This window comes from Camellia sinensis, chromosome 11 (genome assembly GCF_055761805.1).
Source record: "Camellia sinensis isolate YWXY chromosome 11, ASM5576180v1, whole genome shotgun sequence".
In the NCBI taxonomy this organism is placed as follows: Eukaryota; Viridiplantae; Streptophyta; class Magnoliopsida; order Ericales; family Theaceae; genus Camellia; species Camellia sinensis.
The window spans coordinates 124,291,692-124,300,165 of record NC_138971.1 but is presented as its reverse complement, the minus strand read 5'-3'; the positions used below and the strand labels follow the sequence as shown (position 1 = coordinate 124,300,165).

The 8,474-nt window shown below is 29.7% G+C and overlaps 1 long non-coding RNA gene across 1 annotated transcript; it reads left to right on the top strand.

Moving 5' to 3' along the window:
- The first annotated feature begins 2,904 nt into the window (after positions 1–2,904).
- Positions 2,905–7,643, top strand: LOC114255747 (uncharacterized). Its single transcript, XR_014344466.1, has 5 exons — positions 2,905–3,077; positions 3,191–3,219; positions 4,897–4,950; positions 6,064–6,227; positions 7,471–7,643. It is a non-coding gene; the product is annotated as an uncharacterized LOC114255747 (long non-coding RNA).
- The last annotated feature ends 831 nt before the right edge of the window (positions 7,644–8,474 follow it).

The window sequence follows — 8,474 nt, the reverse complement described above, 5'->3', positions numbered from 1 at the left end:
GGTTAAAAATTGAGTTAAGTTGAATTTCTAAGAAATTGATTTGTGTAATTCATAGTTAAGTTGATTTTGTTATTAATAGTAAAATTGGATCTATTTGTATTACATACATCATGGAATTTCAAGAGGTTGGGAAGTCTAATTTATATTTTAAAATTGTGGGTTGATATAAAGAAGATGAGTTAAAACTAAAATTGGGCAATTGGAGCATGATTTTGAATGAATGATTTCTAATTAAAAGTGTTTACTAAATTATACGATGGTTCTCCATTTTTGTGTACCAAAATTCATGCTTTGAGGCTTTGAACATCAAATTTGAACTTCAATTTCAATTCTGGAAATTCCAGAACTTACGCTGTCTGCTCGAGCGAGGAAAGTCTCGCTCGAGCGTGAAAATCGAGCTCCTAGAAGTTTTTCAAATTTTACAGTCCGCTCGAGCGACCAAAGTGGCGCTCGAGCGAAGACTCCATTTTCAGCATATTTTGGAAAGTTGCATTTAGTTCATATTTTTATCCTCATCTCTTCCCAAAGCATTCTAGATATGATTTATGACTCAATAAAGATTAATAAGCTATCAATCAACATAAATTAGTTAGTTAAAGAACGAATCATTGATCTAGTGGTAATTATTTAAGAAGCCGAGTAAAAGATCAATCTATTTGGAAAAGAATGGCATAATAATGAAAGAATATGTGAAATAAGAACCCAGTTTTTTTGAATGAGAAAGAATAAACGTAGTAGAACTTCGGACTATTTAGACGAAAAAGACTAGAAAAGTCAAGTTTGATAAAAGACGTAATATTGTATTTCAATGTGTATATGTTATGTGCTTGTGTAGGTCACATGCCATTGTCTGCCTGATTTATCTGATATGTCCAGTCTATTTGATTTGCTTCTGCAGCTATCTATGAGTAATAACTTAGTAAAGTTATGTTCAACTTTATTTATTTTCTGTCTGATGAATTAAGATCTGTTTTCTGGAATGATATGTTCTGTACAATGAATGATTATCCAATTTTTAATAATGTATTCGTGACATCCTTAGCATCATGTAATATGTGTTGGCTGTTACCCAGTATCGGAGGTTCCATCATGGAACTTAATATGTATGCACTCTGTTACCCGTACCGGAGGCTCCATCATGGGGCTCAGCGTGTTTATTCTCTGTTACTCGGATCCGGAGGTTCCTTTATGGAACTGGTTATTCGTAACCCTCACGTGTCTGCATATGTTCTGTATTTGCTCTGTTAGCGCTAATGGATGTATCATGTATACTTAAGCATGAATTATGATTTCTGTACATGATCTAGACAAATTATGAATTTGATACGAAACTGAATTATGATTTCTGAATCTGTACGGACTCATTCATTGAAAACCCTTTACTCTGTTATTATTCATTGGACTCTAGCTCACTGTATTATTTATGTATGTAGGCGCACTACTACAAAAATGGTTAAAGATCACACTTTGATAAAAAAAAATATCTCACTTTTATTGAAAGTGTGATAAAAAAAATTAGATTGATAATTTAATCACACTTAATTTGATTGAGTGTGATAATATTTATATTTTATGTCACCTTTCAATTAAGTGTGATTATATATACATTTTTTTAATCACACCTTCTCATTAAAGTGTGATTACATATACACTATTACTTTTTAATCACACTTTTTAAATAAGTGTGATTATATATATATATTTTAATCACACATTCTAATTAAAGTGTGATTATTTATATATTTTTTAATCACACCTTCTAATTAAAGTGTGATTATATATACACTACTACTTTTTAATCACACTTTTTAAATGAGTGTGATTATATATATATTTTTTAATCACACATTCTAATTAAAGTGTGATTATTTATATATATTTTTAATCACACATTCTAATTAAAGCGTGATTATATATACACTATTACTTTTTAATCACACTTTTTAAATAAGTGTGATTATTTATATATATTTTAATCACACATTCTAATTAAAGTGTGATTATTTATATATTTTTTAATCACACCTTCTAATTGAAGTGTGATTATATATACACTACTACTTTTTAATCACACTTTTTAAATAAGTGTGATTATATATATATATTTTAATCACACATTCTAATTAAAGTGTGATTATTTATATATTTTTTAATCACACCTTCTAATTAAAGTGTGATTATATATACACTACTACTTTTTAATCACACTTTTTAAATGAGTGTGATTATATATATATTTTTTAATCACACATTCTAATTAAAGTGTGATTATTTATATATATTTTTAATCACACATTCTAATTAAAGTGTGATTATATATATACTATTACTTTTTAATCACACATTTTAAATAAGTGTGATTATTTATATATTTTTTAGTCACACATTCTAATTAAAGTGTGATTATTTATGTATTTTTGTAATTAAAATGTGATTATATCTACATTACTACTTTTTAACCACACTTCCTAAATAGGTGTGATTGTATAAAATATTTCAAATTAATTTTTATATAAAATATACAATTTCCAAATTTTTAATCACACTTAATCTGATTAAGTGTGATAATATTTATTTTTTATGTCATTTTCTACTTAAGTGTGATTATATATATATATATATATATATTAATCACACTTCTAATTAAAGTCACTACAACAAAAAACACATTTTATAGCATTTTTTTATAACATTCTTTTAAAAATGCTATTAAATGTGATGCATTTGTGGCATTTTATAATAAAATAGCATCTGGTGAGAACATTTCAATTTTTATAACATTTAATATAATTTTAATAGCTTTTCATACATGTTGTGAAATATTTCATAAATTTAAGATTTTAATTACAATGTATAAATGCTATAAATAAAAATATAATGCTATCAATTATATTAAAATGAAAAGACCCAGATTTTTTGCGCTAAAATCTGGCGCCCTTATTTTTCAGCAAACCCACTCCCAAATCAGTTTCCTATTTTTTCTCTCATTGTGATGATCAACAACAATACTTCGAGGACTACTTCTTACCCTACGTTTTTGTGAAGCTTTGTGATTTTTAGTGTTTAGTTGTTTAAAGGTAATGTTCTCTCTTCTTTCCGATTTCCTTCATCAATGATTATATATATGTATTGATTACAGTTTCTATTTTTTTTGTTTATATGAAATCCTATAAATTAATCTCAAGTACAGCCGAAAAGAGAGAATTTTGGGAACAGATTGTAAGTATTTTCTCTAATTTTTTTATATTGATTGATACATGCATGTTGTTTTTTGTGTATAATTTTTGGGCTGGATTGATTTTGCTTGTGCGTGTATATATATATATGTGGATTGGGTTTTGATTTTGCTAATTGTATGGATTGGGTTTTGATTTTGTTGATCGCAACGACGCTTGTGGAGACCTCAAAGTGTAGTCACGCAGTCCCCAAAACCATTCATCACCATTGTTAAGAATATTTCTCTCTCTCTCTCTCTCTCTCTCTCTCTCTCTCTCTACTATAAAACAGAGATGAGATACAAATCTATATGACCCAATAACCAAAACAAACTACACACAACAGAACAACTCTACATTAAGAGTCCATAGTTGCAATTCAGAAGTTTGTTCAGCATACCCATACCAGACCCACCTCTTTCAATCTTATTTATTATCTAAGTTGGTTGCTCCCCACCATTAATCATGGTGTCTGCAATTTGTTTTTTGTTTGTTTAAATCATTTGTCTCACTCTCACAGAATAAAAAAGAAAAGAAATAGAAAGAGTCATACTGGAATAAAATAGAATAGAATTGAATGATTATATTCAATTTATTATAGTGAACTACTTTGTCTTGGAGTCTTGTAAGGTTAATTAAAAAAGTGAACCATTCTCGTCTTCATCTTATTAACTTATTGTAGTGTTTGATTTCACCATAATAAAATAGAATCATCATTCATTAATTCATTTTTTTTTTATAACGGCGAATAATAATTCTATTTATAGTGCAATTTTATATTTTTTTATTGAACAAAACGTGAAAATAGGCATATATTAGAATGTTGTTGATTGTTGAATGTTGTTGATTTGTGTTCATGCTGATGTTTAGTCTGTCTTAGTTGCTGCTAATGGTTAGGGGCTGATTGCTGAATGTTGCTGATTTGTGTTCAAGGTCAGATTAGCCTTTTGGCTCAAGGCCTTTATCAAGGACTTCCTTTTTCTACACCCACAAATTTGTACCTCATTCATCTCTCTCTTTCACTCTTTCCCTACCCACTGACCTCCCTTTGAACTCACTGTTTGTAAACTAATTAATCATATACTTGTGAACTCAATGATCCTATATAAAGTGGGTTGATCACCAAGTGTTTGACAAAATTACCATGAATAATCTGCACTATGACAACAAACTATAGTTGTAAGACTAAGTTGAAAATCTACTAAAGTCATACACATGGGAGAATGTATAACCTGGGCAATTTTAAATTTTAGTTAATGAATAAGACCAAAAAAGGTTTGCCCAATTCAAAAGCTTCCTAGTAGATTTATTATATTTGTTTCTATTTCTCTGTTTGAATGTATGCATTTGCCCTCATTGAATTCTAGGACTTTATATAGATAAAAGTTGGATTAATTTTTCATGTGTTATTGTTGAATGCATTGCTTCGACTTACCAGCTTCATGTAGGGTGACTTAATTTTTTTGGAATTTTTTTCCCCTCAAAGCAAATTTGAGAATAGATTTTGTGGTTGATGGGCAAGGCACCATAAAGAGGTGTATTTCACAATCTCTCTCTCTCTCTCTCTCTCTCTCTCTCTCTCTCTCTCGGGAAGAGTGTAAAATGCATGTATTTTGATTCATTTACTTACACTATATTTTTCTTTTCTTGCTAATTCATTTTTCTTTATTTTTCAAACTAGCCAAAAGGTGAAGAAGTTGATGAGAAAAAGGATGAGCTGTCAAGAGCACTAGTGGTATGTAATTTGCTCCTAGCGCTTTCAGCGATATTCTTCTCTTTTTGTTAATGATATTTTCTACTTGCATAGGCTTGTGGTTTGTTTTACCTATATTCCCACAATTTCTATGCACAAACTTATTAATAGAAACACTGTTGTTGCAAAAAGTGAATTTTGATTAATTCCTGATTATATTTTCTCTTTTAGTCAAATGTCAGGGCTTTCTTTGTACGCCCTTAGAAAGTGGTTGCCTACTATAGATAAACAACAGATGTTGAGCTATTAATTACGAAAATGACTTGAAAAGTATAGTTTATGTAGCCAAAGTTAAGTAGCTTGAAGCTCTGCTAAGTTGTCTTGGTGTGTGAATTTGATTTTGTACATTATTGTCAGAAATGATAATGTTGACCTTGCCTTGTTATTGTTTATTATTTAATACTTTGTTGTTCAACTTGGATTGGAAGAGGTGTTGGATTAATAAAATAAAATAGATAATATGCATTTTGAAAACCGAACAATCCAAACAACATGTTTCAAAGTTTAATCTGTATTTGTTCATAAAATCATATTTATGTGCTGCTTAAATGCTTTTATAAACTGGGAGCAGCAAAGAAGTGTAATTTTCTTGTCATCAAAATATGTGGATAGAAAAGAAAACTTTCATTTGGTAATCATTTTAAAGCTAATAATTGTTGCTTTTCTAGATTGAGTTATTTTACATTTCCCTCTATAGTGTGGCTTTCAAAAGGGCTACAATTCTTTGCTTTTTATCAAGCTTCTTCGGTACACTAGAAAGTTATATTTCCTTCTTAGTTCTTAACCAACACCTATTTTTCACCTACAAGATGGCATTTGCTTCTACACCTCTTTTTGAGCCATTTGCCATTCCATTGTTTCTGGAAAAACTTGCTTCTTCTCTATTGTTTGCAAAGGTTGGTAAAAACAAATTGCGTCTCTAGCTTTGTTCTGTAACTAGTATATTCCATCATGCTAAACTAAAACATTATCTATGTCCATTTCCTCAATGACTTTCTATGCCCACAGGTTGAGTCTTTGAGATATCTTAGCTATTGCAGCGTGACGTATGGAGCCCTATATATATCTTTGCATTGAACTCCTTGCTGCATGCAGATATTTGGTTTTGAGCTGTGAAGAAAGTTCAGTTGCTGTGTCTACACATGAGAAATGGTGCTGCACGCATCAGAGTTTTTGCTACTCATTAACTGAAGCCTTATGTTGTACCTCAGTAACAAGTACAGATAAAGACATTCAGAATGCTTATATTCACTCTGGAGGTATTTTGTGTGGCTCAACATATGGTTGATTTTATATCTGTATTTAATTGTTAACACCTTATTTGCCATCCTGATCAACATGTTTTCAACTCTTCCACAGAATGTCATTTAGCATTCAATCAAACATCCTAAAACCCTAATCATAAGGTCAAAATGGAAAGGAAGGGGAACTTGGCAAGTAGTATACATAGGATCACCCCAAACAAAACTTTTTTTGTATCAAAACATTTCAACTTGTGTAATAGAAGTAAAATATCCAAGAAAATGGAATCGTTATAATGCAATAGAAGTACACTTTATTAAGAGATAAGACAATACAAAGAGGAGTAAGGAATGCTTGATATTACAAAAGAAATAACACATTTTAAAGCGATAGGATATTACAAAAAGAAGAGTAAGCTAAAGCCCAAATGTGTCAAGAAGTCAAATCAACTAGTATGAATTAGTTAGCAAGATAACAACATAACAACTAATACAAAACTCCACAAAAACTTCTAATTAAACAACATATTACCCATCATGAAAACACTAATATTGCCATTATAAGATCCAATCTAACTTGAATAGCTTTCTAGTTTTTGTGTCTTCTACTCCCACATTTCAAGACTAGCAATCATCAATGCAGAAAAATAATCCCTCTTGTGTTGCCTTCACCAAAAAGTTGCTCAAACTTTTACCATCTCCTTAAGTTCATAACAGTCACATCTATGTCTAATTGAAAACAGGGTAATTCCTTGAGAACCAAATAATTGACAAAACTACATAAAATAAAGATTTTCAAATACATTTCATCACATCATCATATCCATTACAAGCCACTATGTTGCCAACTCTTAAAATTTTTTGGACGAATCTGTGACACTCCACCATTTTAGAATATTTAAGAAATTTTTCAGCTTCTATCACAGAATAGCAATAAGTGAGTACATGTTTGAGCCTTTTGCAGAAAACTAAATATAAAAATACATACACATGCACACAAACATAAAGCTTGCATGTACCGGTAAAACATTCATTTTTTTTTTTTCAAAAAATTCTTAATGGCAATTCTCCTTTGCATTCACTCTGTCACTATGTATTTCCTTACATGCTTTTGAAAGGGAAATAAAGTAGAGATATAAGCATTAGGTAGAAATACTTTGTTTATTGATATAATTTTATTTTTATTTTTCCTTTTTAATGATATAGACTCCGTTTTTAAACTGATTATACTTACTGTTACATGTTGATTATTGTTTTGTAGTTATTAGCTTTGGAAAGAAGATGGGACCAATAGAAGTCAGCTTGGAAGTTTGTGGGTGCAGAAAAAGGAATTTGAATGTGTCATTATGTCTTGTACATACCGACATTATGGCTTTAAGTTTTTGTTTATATCTTTCTAAACATAGTGAGAGATTGTGTTTTGGTACTTTATTAAGACAATGTTATGACAATTTTATTATTTCTTGAAATTTGTGGTGATGAGTTATTTTTCAAATGATGATAGTGTTTTGTATGTGATGGATGAAAATGTGTTTGTTGCATTTACAGGATTTAGGTTTTCAATATTGGTGTTGGAATGGATTTTTATTATATTTATAAATACTATATGATAGCATTTAAAATTGCTATCATAATGAGGAATTTATAGCATTAAAAAAATGTTATCAAAAAGTTTGTTGACATGCTTTATTATAACATTCTTAGTTAGTTATGATATAGCAAATTGTAACATTACTAGATTTCTATAAAAGCAATTTCATAGAATTAACAAACTGTTATCCTTTGGTATTTTTAGTAACTTTCAAATATTTCATAACATTCAAAAATTGTTATAATATATTTACGCTAGCATTCAACGATAACATTTGATAAATGTTATCAAAAATGATACACCTTTAATAACATGGGCAAACATAGCATTCCAACGAATGCTATTGTTTACTTTCAATAGCATTCATCGAATGCTATTAAATGTGTTTTTTGTTGTAGTGAGTGTGATTATATATACATACATATATATAGGGTAAATTACACTGACACCCCCTGAGGTTTATGTTTATTACAGTTCTCCCCTCACGTTTTGGAAATTACATCTCCCTCCCTGAAGTTTAAAGTTTCATTGCAGATTCCCCCCTCAACAATTTAATTTTTTTAAAATACTAATTTTTCCCTCACTAGGTAAATTACATTGACACCCCTCACATTTTAGAAATTACAATCCCCTCCCTAAGGTTTAAAGTAGCATTACCAATTGCGCCATTGGTT